This window comes from Styela clava, chromosome 8 (genome assembly GCF_964204865.1).
Source record: "Styela clava chromosome 8, kaStyClav1.hap1.2, whole genome shotgun sequence".
NCBI lineage: Eukaryota > Metazoa > Chordata > Ascidiacea > Stolidobranchia > Styelidae > Styela > Styela clava.
The window spans coordinates 2,352,042-2,366,090 of record NC_135257.1 but is presented as its reverse complement, the minus strand read 5'-3'; the positions used below and the strand labels follow the sequence as shown (position 1 = coordinate 2,366,090).

Genomic DNA, 14,049 nt, shown 5'->3' with positions numbered 1-14,049 from the left:
AATACAACAATCCTGGCAATTACGGAAACATGAAAATTTCGACTTTTGGGTTATGACGTCTTTGTGAAAACCATCTGTGCATGCGCCGCACCACCGAAAACAATATGATATAGAATGATTCTTAAAATCAAGTTTGGTTAGTTTAATGGGATGTGGGGACAAATATTATGACAAGGCAAATAAATAAACTATGTGTATTGTTGTGAGTTTATTAGAAATCATTCACTACAGTTATTTAATAGTGTATTCAAATATGAGTAACTACAGTCAGTCGCGTCAATTGATCATTATGGTACAAATTAGATGTTTTATTATTGTTTTATTTATAATATGTAGAGATAATTAATATCCCATTATGCAGCATGACTCATAATAATATGGACTGACTTGTCACCAGCACATTTATCATGCTATCAACGATCAGTTGATTTTTCAACGGCAGTTATTGTCCGTAAACGCCATGTAGAATATTATCGGTGAATGATGCTTATATCATGGCATTTTATTACTTCCACTTTACGCTTGTGACGAATCATTTCCAAAATATTTCAATCAACGGACGTTTGAAGTTGCTGCAAGCATAAGCACACTATCTCAATTCGTCAACCATAATAGCCTTATCTGAGGCTTTCCTACAAAAATAATCTGGCTATGCGTATTAAATCAAACAAACTTAACGTGAGTAGTGATAGTTCTTCACCAAGCTCTAATTTGATTAGCTTGTCGACAGTTTTCAGCCAATGACTAAAGATAATTCACTGAGGAGAGAGGCTATTAACGATAAGCTGTTGTGGGGTATTATGGCAATATGGGTTGCAACCTATTGTACACATTCATGAAACCCGAGCACCCGCAGTCTTATTGTGCGCAATCAACATGCAGAGGCGTTACCCCTGGATGATTATATCATGGGATTTTAGTATGTCTACTTTACAATTATTTCGAGCGTTTTCGAAGTTTTTGTTTGCATTTTTACGCTCTAGTTATATGAGCGATCAGCTGTTGTGGAGTATTATGATTTCCTAGATTGCGACTTCCCATATATCTGCCCATCCGACTAAAGCCGGATTTTCCATGTATACCGTAATGTGCGTATAACTTGTAGACCGCATATACAGCATACACATACATTGCTTGGTTATGAAATTAATTGACAGTATTTGTACATCACGCAAATGACTGTATTGGTATATTGAGTTGCTGTATATGCATATTAAATTGGCAGTACATGTATAATTGGCTGACTGTATATGCCCTCTGTTCGAATTCATCCAACGTGTTTTCTTTATACTTGCCTGTTTGGTGAATTTTTGTAAAATGTTCTTGTAATTTAGACAGGACTGGACTGGAGATGCTCAATATAATAACACTGCAAGAAATGCGTTGAGGATGCTGGGTTTCGTCACGTTCAGTTAAGCAAGTAAAACCATACTGCACATAGGCATGCGGCCAAAGTTAAATGGTGGAAGCATTTGCCCATTATTTCACAGAAACAGAAGTACTATACGACTAAGTGCAATAAAGGTAGTCGAGGACTGATGAGGATAACTTTAGGCAAAACTTCGCCATGAAGTAGTCTTTTTTGAGAACTCTATCATTCAGTGAAATTCATTTAAGTGCACTTACTTCCAATTTTCAACTTGCCCATAAAACCGAGCTACATTCTATTTGTGTAATATTACCGAGAATATCGGTCGGAGACCGAAGACTTATCGATCGAAGGTTAGGGATCCACAAAACAGCGCTCTTACTCCATAGTGACACCGTGTGTCCTATCACTAATTAATTAATAACTCGCTAATTATATTATATATTTCATCGAAAATTGACAGGCTTCTGATCCGAGCTATGATGGATGCACATGCAAAATTTGGAGCAGATTCAACCTCGCTTTCGTGAGATATCGCGTGCATCTAACAAAAAAACAGACAAATATCTATCAACATGCTTACCGATTAAATCGATAAGTAATAATGTGTCGTTTACTCAAATATTTAGATTAAAACTATGAGGTTTGTACGAACATCGTAAATGTTTCGAAGCCATAGGCAGAATGCATTTAAAAATGAGGTTATATATAATTACATCCAAGCGTGTGACATCTGTAATTGACAAAGTCTCACTGTTGTAAAGCAATTCGTTGATGGTATTGATAATATTGATAACGACATTGTAGTTGGTAATGGCGCAACACGTCGAAAATTAATAAAGGAACAAAGACAAGTTCAATTTATTTACCGTACTTTTTAACAACAAAATTTAATTGAACACGGCACAGATTTTTAGTTCTTCCGAAAAAGCTTTGCAGATTCTGACTGCCCACCACATTTTTTGCATTTTTATGTTATCATTATGTAACTTAAAATAACCGAACTGGTTACCCAATTTCAAATAGTGGTCAATATTATACAACTCATGGTCTGACTTGTTCTAACATCCAACCTGTTTTAACGCGAAAAGCTGGACATGAATCACGACTATACGGAACATATATTCCGTCACTTGTTTCGTATTTATTCAAGTGTGAAGAGCCAATTCGCCGTATCGAATGACAGTGAGAATTCATTAGATAAAGGCAGTAATCCTATAGTAAAAACTTTGCAGCTGTGCAGTGTAATGGATATCTCTTGTTTCATCGAGATACAAAAACACTAGTCACGCATTGTTACTACTTATAGGTGACGAAGCAGAATAACGTAGTCTAGGAGTCTAAAGCACGGGTGGGAACGGATTTTGGACCTGGGGCCAAAAATTTTGCCCAACTAGACTGGCGAGCCAAGTGTGACGTAAAAAGTTACATTTCATGGACAATATTTCTAGTTTTACAAATGTAAAAATGGAAAACAACGAGTCTAATGCCTAAACTAATCTTAATCTCAACAAATTCCTTGAGCTATTTTTAGCTAAACATCAAAATATTTTGGTTCTATTTTGTTGTTGCAGCATCAGGCGGGCCGGATTGAACTACCTAACGGGCCGGGTAGTTCGCCCATGTCTGCTCTAAAGCCTCTGATAAAAAATAGCCTCATATTTCAGTCGATCAGCTTAATGGCCACAAGGTGTAGATATAAATCATTCTTTTAAATTTTATTATTTTAGGGCTTGCAGTTGTTGGGGCTGTTTTTATTGGAAGGAAATGGCTTCCTAAAATGAAAGTAGATGTCAGGAGGCTATTTCTTTCTTTTTGTTTCCTAAATATCCTTCAACTCCTATGCGACCCGATGTTTCACCCATGATTTTGCTGTTCTAATTTTTCCACACATTAGCATTATTTTATTCTGTCAAGTGCAACGCATTGTGTCTTCGGCGAACTCGGAGTCAACCTTACATGCACATGCTAACATTCATGTTTGACAGCTTTATTTGTCAAAGTTCCTAGAATTTGTGCAGACCAATGGATAGGCTATTGCACGAATATGGAAACGAAAAAGAAAGACAGGAACCCGACAGCAATTTTGCCTTATATTGTTGTCACATCAAATAACTTCGAATGTTTCCTAACCTCTAAATAAAATTTTGAGTCAGATGCCTCACTGGGTGAAGCCGCCTCACGAACCGAATGAATGTCTAACTGCGGGACAGCATACTTTTCCGATTCGCATTTGTCTGAGAAACAAGGTCGTCTGACAGAACGATAATAAAAATAGAGTAACTTCAAAGTGAGACGTATTTGTGTGACCTTCGTGTTGCTTTTTTGTTTTAATCATGTAACGGAGTACAAGTAAAACTAAAAAAGTATAAAATTTAATCGCTGGCCGCACAGATGCCCTCCGCGGGGTATGCGGGTCGCGGGTTCGTCGCCTAATTGTCTACCCCTTTGTATACGGCACTTATTTACGCCATTCCCTCCGAACAAGGAGCCACAAAATATGTAAAACTGCAATATTTGGAAGGGACAGAATGTTTCGAGAACATGTTGTATGGTCGAAATATGCTGCAGCGAAAAGAATTGACGCGATTGTGAGATGACTGTTTTATACCCGATTTATTTGATTGATATGAACAACTTTGATAACAAATTTGGGAATGTAAGTTCGTTCCATATCACGTCATCTGTGGTCGGTTGTTGGAATTCTATTCTAGCGCATCCAAGTCATGAAGAGATTCAACAAATTCTTCAAATCCATCTTTGAGTTCTTTATCTAAAAATATGAGAGTTTAAATTTCAATAAAAATATGAAGCAAGTATTTATACATGGTAAAACAATATAAGCGTCGGATGAACTCTATTTGAACTAACAAATTTTCACTTGATTGACTTCAACACTTCAGAAAATACTCATGGTGACTTCATAATGGGTCTGAATAAGATCACGAAAAATGCCTTTTTTATGCCCTTAAATATCCATTGGCAAATGCATTCCCAAAACCTACACATATACATCTATCAATGACATTTTACTACATGATGGAGTACTAGTTACATACATGGAAGATATATGTACTCGATACCTAGGTAATTGTACCTGAATACATATAAACACTATTTTTTTATAGTGGTAAGCATCCTGCCAGATGTGTGTGTGTCTAGGACAGAAAATGAATCAGTAGGCTATACGTAAAATTGAAAAAGCTGCATGAATTTTCACCCCAAGAACAAATTAACGAAAATTATACTAATTCAAAATAAAAATGTGATGTCGTGCCTCGAAAAATTTCTCATTGACGAAGTTATATAACCCCACTTGACCTTATACAGAAATGGCCAGTTCGAAAAAGTACTTCCAGTTGTCAGTATAATATTAAGACAAATAAAGCCTTTTACAAACCAAGTCCCGCAGCCATATCTCCTCTATATCCACCGTAACCTCCACGACTTCCATATCCTCCATATCCACCTCTACTTCCGTATCTACCATACCTTTAATAAATATAATTTAAAATCGTCTGTTTACATTATATTTTTTCGTTCCGTCGCATTTTGCACATTTGAAAAATCGTGTGACGATTGACGACCGCCTCTACTCATGATACTCAATTAAAAAATAAAGAATAAACAAATAGTGTTTTCTACGAAGCAAGTGTTGGACAAACGATGGTGTACTTATAACCTTATAGTTATACAATTGTTTCAGGTATGAAGTATATTACTCATCACACGTTATTGTCGTCTTTAATTCATTTGAGTTCACGCAAGATGTGTTAGCAATATAGGTTCCGTCAGTTGTGCCAATTTACTATGCGCTATTTATCTCTGCCGAAAGATTAACCATGTGTCTCTTGAAGGAGTGGCACTCGTAAAATATATATATATATATACATTGAAATTCCATTGACGTTGGTAACATTATCACTCAATCGCATTTGGAACTACCCGGTCAGAACAAATTTCACTTCTAACTTTTAAATTATGTGACTTGTGTGAGCCGTATTGCATGTTCAGCGAAAGTTAGGCGACCCGGGAAATTTTGCGATCCAAAAGTAGATTACGTGCTAAACAAAAGATAACTGAGCTTAAAAGATTGTAAGTTTGAGCTAGAAGTTTAATGTGCCAATCTGTGGTCTTAATTAGGATAAATTGTTAAAGATGGCCACGGCTTCACGCAACATCTAGCAACTAACCGCACTTTTGCGTTATCCATCCAAACATTTTTAACTTACCCTTCTACAGTAGTCACACCAATCACAACAAACAGTAGAATGAAGTAGCAGATTGAACGGTTCATCTATAAAAATTATAATCAAAATTATTCTTAAACGCTTAAAAAAAGCTTCCATCAAATCGTAATATATTTACAGGCTTGTCCATGGAGCACATTTTTTCGTGCCATCCCATAGCAATTCATACCTGTCCCATCCCGTGGGATTCCCATTGGAACACAATTCAATAAAAAATGCTAAATTTAGAACTACTAAATAGGACTACATGTACAAAGAGACAAGCAAAACAACGAAATTTACTGACGTTGTTAACTTTAAATTCGTAACTAATATACATGTGTCCATTTGACCCTTCACAAAGTATATTGTTAATGCTCAATATATTTTGCTCTTTATAATTAACAAGAAAGCTATGCTCAAAAATATGGACAAGAAGACCATAACAAAATGTTTTATCATCATTTCCACGAAAATTATACGGTATTTCGTGTCCCATGTGTCTCATGGGAAATACAAATGTGTGCTGTCCCATCCCATCCCACGGGACGTTTCGCATGGACAATCCTGTTATTTTATAATAAATGCTAAATTGTCATCACAAATAAGCTTCAAAACCAGCAGGTGTCAAGATTTGTGTGATTTCTAAGACCTTAAAATTATTTTGGCGTATAATTCATCTGAAACTGACACATGAATGACGATTTATCAATCAAATTTCATTAGGCAATATGCAATAAACAACATGACTAATAAATGGCCTATTCCACAGTATTGGTACAAAATATTTTAATATCTCTTTGCGGCTGAAACTATCAGTCTTAGGCAGATTTTACATGTTTTATCAGCAGGCGTATGCATTTGTGCACAACAACGATTCATTTCTTGACGTTCAAATAACAACTACACTGCAGGCTTAAGAACAATTTCCAAATACGTAAAAACAGAACTAATAACGCAAATGAAAAAAATCAATTCGCGATACAAATCTTATAATATTGATATAGTTTATTTACTAACATTCATCTTCTTGTTCTCAGATGAAAGGGTCTCTTAAACTCAACTTGGTACTGCAATCGATATTTTTAAAAGAGTTCTAAAGCTGGAAAATATATACTGTACAGTATACTAATAATGGAAGAAATTAATAATTAATGTTAAATAATAATTAATAATTTTCGTATAATCAGAACAAAACATATTACGATAGGATTGATATATGGTTACTGCTTGCGCTTGGCTAATAAAGTCTTTTCATTTATGAACACTATATTAAACTAAAAACAATAAAATTCCTGATGAAGAATAATTTTGCGGGTGTAAACGAAAATATTTGAAGCATATAAACCACGAAAGCGCATGCAGCATACACATACATATCTGGAGGAAAGATGTGATTCAACGATTAACTTTATATCAGTTTGAATACTTTTAGTTTGATAAAATATTGTTAAATAGCTCGCACGTATTGACCTTATTGTTATCATAAGGAATGGAAGTAAGAAATAATTAGTTCATCCTGAAACGAACTCTACATTCTCAGGATAATAGCACGATTTTCTGGCTTGTATTTTGCCATATGTTTTTTTTTTTAGATTATTTTGTATAAAATATCGGAAGTGAAAATGGAGGCATCAAACGTATATGCTAACAACCAACAATATGTTATTAGCATTCTTTATATTCAGTATTTATAGTCGTGCAACACATTACAAAACATTGCAGGTAACGAACAGCACGCCGAGGTAAAATTGCGATGCTCAAACGTTATATGAATGATGTATCAAAACAATGGTGCCTTGCCATGTAGGAATTGGTGGTAGACCAGAGTGAAATGTTGCAGAAAACTGTAGTCTTTTTTCTACCTCACGCATCTAAATAAGCACGATAGAAACATGTTCGAATTCGTTCTGCCCAGTGCATATCCAAACTTCAGGTGTTACTATTCGGATCCATATTTGTAATTTTAGGCAAAGATGTTCAGTCGTAGAACTTTCAATGAGTGCCAAAACGCGCATTAATTTTGATATATATTCAAACATGACAGTACTTGCTTTTTAATTTACTTGATAGTGGCGTTCTTTGCTTGTTTTTTACTATTTATTATTATTATTATGTCGTTTCTTGTATTGCTTTTGCGGACAAGCGTATAATTACCACCTTTGTGTAAGGATGCTAAGTGAGACTACTCACAAGTATTCGATTCTTATCCGATTCCTTAAATTTCGATTCCGATTCTCGATTCCGAATCTTGATTCCTCGGCATAGCTTACCGAGAAAACATACCCACTTAAGCAATACCATATAAAATCGAACAAGAGAGCGATGTTCAAATATATGAACATATAGACCAAAACTGAAATCGTACACAAAAATCGTATCACTTAGACTTTTGAGCCCACAGAAAATTTTGAAATACATAAATTAAATATAAAAGCCTTCTAGAAAAAAAATTACAACTTTTACCCACTGAAAAGTTCAAAGCAATAGTTCGAGTAGTTGAGAGTTATTTTTTTTTTATCAATAACAAAAAAAAGAATTTTGACAACACGAACATATGCGAACATAAAACGATCTGTATGTCCACTTCGAGTTCAAAAAATCACTGTCGTAGCAAACAAAAATATATTGCAATCTAAAATTCAATTCGTTCACATGCCTTCTTGTGAGTCTCGATTGCAATTTGGAGACAATATATGCTCCACTGAGCTAAATGCTCTTTCTGATGCAGCGGATGTTGATGAGACACCGAGGTACTTTTGGACGACAACGCGATGTTTGGATAAGATTTTTTGTTTTGTTGCCACCATTGCAGCATTTCTTCTTCGCTGATATGCCAACATTTCTGTCATTCAAATATTTTTATATCTCGACTGAAGCCTCCACCTCCTTGGTCAATCCACCAATGTCGCTACCCCTTGCTTCAAAGCTGTCAATACCATCATTGATGAGATTTTCAATATATGCTTGATATGTTCTATTGAAGAGGTATTTTGCTATTCCGGTTGCGGTGTAAAAATTGTATACTCGAATTTGCAACAGTCGTTTTGCTTTACCTCATGCATCTTGCTTCAAGTAAAAAGGGGTTATGAACGCAATAGTTAAAACAAAAAAATATACAAATGAAATGTGGCACACGCCCTTGACGCGCGCAAACGAGCGAATGGGAAGGGAGTGTGTAGAAATATAGTGACGTTTGCGACGTCGTAACTTCACATGGAGGTTCATACATATATGTGTCACACAACGTTATACTTTGTTTGCAATCCATGTTTTAATATCAAGTCCTCGGAATCGATTCTATTCGTATCCACTAAGAATCGATTCTGGAATCGAATCCGGAGTCGATTCCGCCATCCCTACCTCTGTGTAATTGAGATTTCTTGTGGTAAAATGAGGAATCCTCTGCGGACAGTTTGATTGGCGAAAAACTGTATGTCATAAGATAACACAAGGGTCGCCAAACTTTATGTACCACTGGAACAAATATGCACATTGACGGTATCGTGTGGGCCACATAGCCTCTGTTGCAACATACATTCGTGCGCTGATATATACTACTGAATTCATAAGTAATTCAGTTTTACGCGATAAAAGAGAGGTCGTTCGAGGACCACATAAATTAGTTCGTGGTTCGCAATTCCCCACCACTGTCTTACCAGATAAATCAGCATGAGGATCCAACTTAATATGTCGTCGCAATTGTACTTAGTTAGATGAGCACGACCTAACGCAGTTCGGAACCTTCTCTTTGTACGATGCATCACGTTTTAGTTGTTGGCTCGCCTTTAGTTCAGACAACATAGTAGTATTTCTACCTGTTTACAAATTGTCATCCGTTTTCATGTTGATATGACCTCTCTCTTTGACTACTAAACCAACAGAACACGATTTCAATTTTCTTAAATTCAAACATTGCTTCCTTCCTGATAAATACATATTGCAGCATTTCCAATTCTGTTCCCATCAGAAGTTTAGTCGCTTGAAGTTAACCCAAATCTCTTTTTCATGGTGTGGCTTTTGCTTGTGACGTGAAAAGGCAATACAAATGGTTTCAACTGTTGTTGTTTTCATCCAAAATTCATCTATTTTTTACATTGTAACAAAATTATAGATAAGCCATGAATTGTCAAAATTGAGCTATCCTCAGTCATGTTGAGTCATCTTCGAATTACACTTGTGATATCATGAGCTGTTTGTGATCTGAAAACGGAAATCTCGGACAACCACGCTACTTACTCTTCTTCATTCAATGCGAGTTTAATTGCACATATTTCTTGTTTCTCAAAATTTAATATCAGTATTTTAGGAATAAAATTTATTCTGCTACCTCTGGTTGCAGCTTAGAGTCTATAGCTCAGTGGTTCTCAAACTTTTTTAGTCCCAGAGCCGCATTTCAAACATCAAAGTCATGAAGAGCCGCACACAAACAACGCAAACATAGCAACAAACTTTAAGCGCGTATTTAAAATACCAAGTTATCGTAACAACAACACACGTAACAACTAGGGCTGGGAAAAATATTCAAATAATAAAATATGCGAATGGCATTTTACTATTCGAATATACGATACCACGTGACCTGCGCCGCTCTGTTTGGACACCGAACTCGCGCGTCTCCAACTCAGGGTGACTTGTGCGAGATTTCCCAACGGCGCTCGCTAACAGAAAAAAATGACGAATTTGAAAAGTCGTTGTTTTTGCGTTTTGATGTTATATGATTATGTTTGCACTCAAAGTATCGTTTCAATTCCATATTTTGCAAAAAACGTACCGACCGTTCCGTAAATTTAAAAACGTCAAACCAGATTAGGTATTTAAAATAAATTTCCCAGATTTCAAACTACGCATGCTTGGGTACATGTCATTAGCCATTTCTTGCATTACCGAACATAAAGTTGAATAAAATTAAATGTCAAAATGACTTTTCGGCGTTTCATTTTGAAAAAGGCGATTTTAGTTCGTTAGAAAACTCTAGTTATATAAATACGTGGATTTAAAAATGACCAAAAGTTGGTATGAGTTACTTGTATGAAAAACACTCATTAAGTTATAACCAGATAAGAAATGTCATGTCCTACTCCCTTTAGCACTTTGTATTAGCTCTTTATTGATCCCTTCCATCCCTGGCCAAGTAATGTTTCGTATATGTAAACATTTTACTCGACCATGCATGGTCGTTGAGCTAAGAGTAGAACGTAAAATCAATCGTGAATTTCGTTGTAACAATGCACACTGACTCGTCCACGAATTGTTGCGTCTATTATCATCGAAAATGATTACAATTATCAAATTTTGAAGCATTTGGGCAGTAATAATTAAGCCTTAGGGCTGACATAATCAAAATGATTAAGTTAAGTGCTGAATTTGCAAATTTCCTAAAGAAAATTTAGCATTACTAAGTAAGTATTTTAGCTATAATAACCATCGGGGTGTTGTTTTGTTAAAAAAAAAGTTAAAACTTGAAGAAATTAGTTACAATTAGCGTCTGTACCCTCTATTAGGCACAAAGGCCTAGAAATGCCTATATTGCCAATTAATTTAATCGCTATTTTAAATCAACATTCAGGATTCACGCAATCGTAAATTTGTTAGGTTTATCTATCTAATACTAAAATAACACGAACACCATAGAAAATCATGAGAAACCCAATTATTATTTTAATAAATATCTGCATCTCGGTTACCGTTACCTCTAAACAGGCACGGATAATTTACAAGCGGTGATAAGTAAGATCAAATCCAAGGCAGGGGATAAAACTCAGAATAAAATTAATTTGGTTTTCAAATCAGTCCCTAATGTCTGTAACAGCTGTCGCTGATACCAACTTTAGGATATCGCCGACGAGACGATCGCGGTGACAAAGACAGTCGGCGACTATGATGAAATAACCATTAACCAGTAAAAAAACGCTTTATTGCCGACATTTAAATGTTTCTATTAATATCCAAATGGAGTATCGACCTCCGACGGTCTGGATCCCCGTTATGTATAAAAAATATTCATTACTCGACTATTCGTTAAAAATATTCTAATTATTCGATTCGAAAAAAAGATTCGATTTTGCTCATTCTAGACTAACAGCCATTTAATTTGGCTTTGATTCCTAATAAGTTTGTCAAAGCGGGTCGTAATCGTGGAGGATGCAAGGTGCAGTAGCTGCTTGAGATGATCGCCAGATATTTCGGGACTGTTTTCGATTACTGGAACAAAATTAAAATGCTCAATAGAAATTAAAATAATCATCGAGTTATTTGATTTACACATAATATTCGGGAATGCGACAAAAACTGAAAATCGACAAAAGCAAGCCAATGATTACAGCCATGTCTAAAAATCTTTACAAGTGAAAAGTGTTCGAGTGGCCGCGAAAGCGCTTACTGTTGCGTCACTATTGCATCTTGTAAGTTAGCCAACGCTACGCAAATAAACACGGGGGAATCCATTCGACTAACTAATAGACTTCCGAATTTTAATTTCAAGTCAATGATTAGTTTTCAATGAAATTTATTTTTAAAGAATTAACAAGAGCCGCAGGAAAGGTTGTTGAGAGCCACATGCTGCTCTCAAACCATAGTTTGAGAATCACTGGTCTAGCTTGTAACTTTGAATTTACGCTATGGTATAGGAAATTGGGAAATTATTCGTGAAATCACTTCCTGAGTCCAATTCATATCAGTTGACTTTTATTTAAAATGCACTGCTATTTTATTCTTTATATTTATGAAAACTTTTATTTCGGGGTGTGTGCAGAGCGCGTCATATTAAAATAATTTATATTTGAAATATAAAAAATAGTGGTATTAAAACAGATAATATGTTTTGGGATTAGACATCGTAGATACTATAAATTACATACGTTTTCTCGAATGTTTGGTTTTCAGCACTGATGGATATAGTCAGATTGCAAAACTGCGTATATTTTCAAGCCATAGACATTTCTGCGCATGTCGCAGTGCTCCATTATGACTTCACATGCCGCGCCATACAAATAAATTTAAATCCGATTACTAATGAAAAATAAAACATTGGAAATGTTTACTCCTAATGGAATAACAATATCTTATGGAAGGTTTTTCTCTGAACGATAAAAAAGACCTACGCAATTTTGGTATTAGCGTGACGATATTTGATATTGAGGTATTTAAGGTGACCCCATCTTTGAATTTGCATCATTGAAAATTTTCAATTATTTCGTTGATTACATTTCTCTTTGTAAACATATACAAAAAACTACGCCTAATGAACCATGCACTCCATTATTGAGTTTAGCTCTTATTTGCATGCTGCTATCAAATTCATCTAAACGAAGGATAATCATGTAGACCGGTTCATAAGCCATTAAAATATATTAAACGCTTAGAAATATTTGAAATTAGACCAGACGTGCCGTAACTTTTTGATGGATTTATTAAAATGTGCGAAACTATAAATATTCTCTGGAATTTTTAAAATCCTTTTAAAAAGAATTAGCAAAATTTAATGTAATCTTAGTATACTTGTTATGATAAGAATAAGAACTTAATGGTGGATTTGACTTTTTGCGTTGATGAGCCTTTGGGAATGTGTCATTAGGATTTGTTGCATGGTCTAAAATACAAAGTTACTTGGGCGCTTATGTTCTTTCAACTGTGATCCCGTAAAACTCGACAAAGTTTTACTTAATCCCCCTTACAGAAATATCAACCTAATAAATTTGCATATGACGCACACTAACGTGCAATTTTTGACAAATTTAAAGGTGGAGCGACGCAACAAAATCACGACAATTGCCAAAAATATTTTAGACACAATTGTTCCGGAAGTAAACCATCGAAAATGGATTAAAATAGAAAAAGTACGTAATCATACAGTTTAATCTATCCAAAGGTCGTGCACTTTGCTATAATGATTCGTTTGCTAGTTCTATTAATACAACTTAATGCAAAATAACATTCATTCATTGTTTGGAAACATTGTGTATGTGAAGCAATCCAGAAGTTTCCTGCAGCGAATTCTAGTATTTGCAATGTAGAGAAGTTAACATTATTGTTTACTGTCATTGATACTATTACTATATTTTTCTGATATATATTTGAAAATAAGCGATACTGCCTGTGCCGAACTCAAATTATCGGATACTACAATTTCAATATGTCAATCCAATGGAATCGAGCCAAAGAGACTGCATACCATTAGTTACTCTAGTAAAGTAATATGCTATAGTAAGAATCGACTGATATCTGATCATGAATCGCTCGGTCGATTGAAGTTTAAGACAGTATGCTTATTTGGGTAAATGGAAATAAGGCAAATTACTATTTTATCATGACTTATTATATAATTGCTTTTGAGTGAAAATTGTAACGTTATAGTTTGAGTAAATTATCAGAAAAAAGACTCATTTTGTCTTTTATGTTGTATTATTCGTTACGATGTGAAATTTGATTGGAATGCAAATTACCAGCAAT

General features: G+C 35.0%; 1 long non-coding RNA gene across 1 annotated transcript; it reads right to left on the bottom strand.

Moving 5' to 3' along the window:
* Positions 1–3,958: 3,958 nt before the first annotated feature.
* On the bottom strand, positions 3,959–6,923 carry LOC120346003 (uncharacterized). Its single transcript, XR_013477662.1, has 4 exons — positions 6,619–6,923; positions 5,602–5,666; positions 4,770–4,861; positions 3,959–4,142 (listed from the first exon to the last, which is right to left on the bottom strand). It is a non-coding gene; the product is annotated as an uncharacterized LOC120346003 (long non-coding RNA).
* Positions 6,924–14,049: the final 7,126 nt, after the last annotated feature.